The 2,381-nt window shown below is 40.8% G+C and overlaps 1 protein-coding gene across 1 annotated transcript in view; it reads right to left on the bottom strand.

The window, feature by feature from the left end:
- Window positions 1-1,848, bottom strand: part of LOC108751334 — a 47,417-nt gene extending 45,569 nt beyond the window's left edge. Inside the window, exon 1 of the mRNA XM_018491441.1 lies at window positions 1,474-1,848. The gene's annotated coding sequence lies outside the window, so the exon portion shown is untranslated. The remainder of the gene's footprint in view (window positions 1-1,473) is intronic.
- Window positions 1,849-2,381: the final 533 nt, after the last annotated feature.

Below are 2,381 nucleotides of genomic sequence, written 5' to 3'. Positions count from 1 at the left end.
ATTCGCAATATCAGTATAGGATTTCGATTGGCTCATGCAACCAAAAATCTTTCAATGCAGTACGGAAGAGGTATGGTAGCCGAGAGATAAAGAATTCGAATGCTACATACGATGTCATAGTTGGATAGAACGCCTTTGTGCGAATTGCTTTTGCACCCGTCCTACGTATAGGGAGATCGGAGTCGGTGTCATCGGATTTCTTTTCCTACCGCGAACGGATGTTGTACGTAATCCGTACACAGCACACGCAGTTTTTCCTCCTTAAGGTCTAAGACACTTGGAATTTAACGACACGGCCGAGTGTCTCGCGGAAACGATTGCGTGCTCTCATTTTCGAAACTCGTTTCTTCCGTTTGCGACGACACGCGACGTGCCGTTTTCTTCGTTCTCTCAACCCGACTCGAGACAATTAATGTATAATGCATGTGATTACGAGAACACGGATTCGCACGTAAAATTTGATGTGTTCTTGAGATTTTTCGCGTAATAAAATATGTGAAAATTTTGACGCGCATCACTAAGTTATTTTTCATTATCGGAAAAATAGATCGATAATTTATGTAGGCATTAATTATCAATGTGCTCATTGCATATTTTCGTGTATGAAACATAATTGTGGCGTTTGTACGTGATATCGCAATATTCGTGGTATTTATTAATATATGAAGTGGCTGTCGATTAAAGCATTCATTAATTGCTACTATAAATCATAATATTTATTATATTCTACCACGTGTATTTATGTTCTGTTATAATTGAACTGTCCTAATTAGTCTAATTATTACATGCAGTAATTCTTCGACAAATTCATTTTAAATCACTTTATATTATATGTTAATGAACTGCATTAATGAGGAAACATCAAAATAATAATAATAGCAAATCAAAAATAATTCGTCGAAAATGTAAATTTTTGATTGAAATTGCAGCTTTTAACAAATAAATTATGACATTGCTCTAAAAATATAAATAATCACTTCACGTGCTAACAATGTATGTACATAAATATTATAGCTTTTAACCTTTTCTAATTTTTTTTTTTAATCGTGCATAAGAAATTCATAAGAAATAAGAAATTTACAAATTACATTTCTATAAATTATATTATTATGTATTATTTTCTATATATTATATTTCTTATGTTCATAAGAAATTTACAAATTTCTCTTGCCTTTTTTGTAGCAGTAGCAGCATTTTAAAATATGTAACAGCGTTCATATTACACAATGCAATACAAAAATCTTCAATTTTTCTATTTCATTTATTTTTGAAAATTACTATTTGTCCAAGAGAACGCCGTGTTCGTATTGTCGAGAAAAATTAAATTACAAAAGTTAATACCAATATTGGATAGAGCATGTTTAGCACAAAGAACGCTTGCATAAAGGACAATTAGAGTATGATGGAAAGTGTCAAGTCGCTCGCTACAATGAAAATGTGACGAAAAATGAAAATAATTTCGTTAACACTCACGATTGCGGGAGCAGCTGATCACGATGCTTAAATTCTGCCTCTGGAGTTTCTTGGAGATTTCCTCGAAATCAGCAGTGACGCATGACAATTCGCACTCGCAGGTTCAGAGGGGAAAAAGAAGCAGCGGAAAATGAGCAATCCGTGTGCACCCCGTATGAAGGTAAGCACGCACCTCCCCCCTTCGGTCCACCCTCCACGATTCGCGAGTTCGCACCGTAAACGAGATGCGCGCACCTCGAAATCTCGCTCAACTGGGACGTATCTCTCGGAGCTGATGCTCGTGCGCGAGGTAGAGGATAAACACTCCGACACAGGTGGACTCCCCTCCTTCTCTCCGACGAGATGGAGAACGGCGACGAACCGTCGGTCTCGAAGGGTGGCGGTCGACTGAGGCGCCTCGTCGTGCATTCGCTCGGTGCACCTCCCGCGCTCGCTGCCTACGGCCGATCGCCGTACACCGCGATCCGCGGACACACGCGTGCCTGCGTGTATAGTATTGTATACGTACGGCGAGGGAGTACGGAGAACCTCGTCGGAGAACCGCGGCGGACGCACTCGCACAGTTACTGTTCCACGTCGCGGTGCCGAATCGTGACGTTCGCGAATCTCTCAGCTACTCTCTTATGCACCACGACGGTCTGCTTGTGTTGTTTCGGAGTGTCCCGAACGAACGTCGGGAAGCTTTCGCTTTGTTACGGTTCTTGCGGTTCGGTCACGATTAAACACGTGTTACTATATATAGTTACAACTCTCATCCTCCGTTCCCTCCGGCGGCAAGTCGAATTTAGGACGAATTCCGCTTGCACGATACAGCTGCTTAGTCTAAACGAGCTTTGTTACTTAGTCCCGGAGGAATTTGCCTTCTATTGTTCGCGTAGTGTCGACGTAATGCGATAAAGGGATATTTT

Source organism: Trachymyrmex septentrionalis, unplaced genomic scaffold (genome assembly GCF_001594115.1).
Source record: "Trachymyrmex septentrionalis isolate Tsep2-gDNA-1 unplaced genomic scaffold, Tsep1.0 scaffold44, whole genome shotgun sequence".
Lineage (NCBI taxonomy): Eukaryota > Metazoa > Arthropoda > Insecta > Hymenoptera > Formicidae > Trachymyrmex > Trachymyrmex septentrionalis.
The sequence above is the reverse complement of the archived record's forward strand: the minus strand, read 5'-3'. Positions and strand labels throughout refer to the sequence as shown.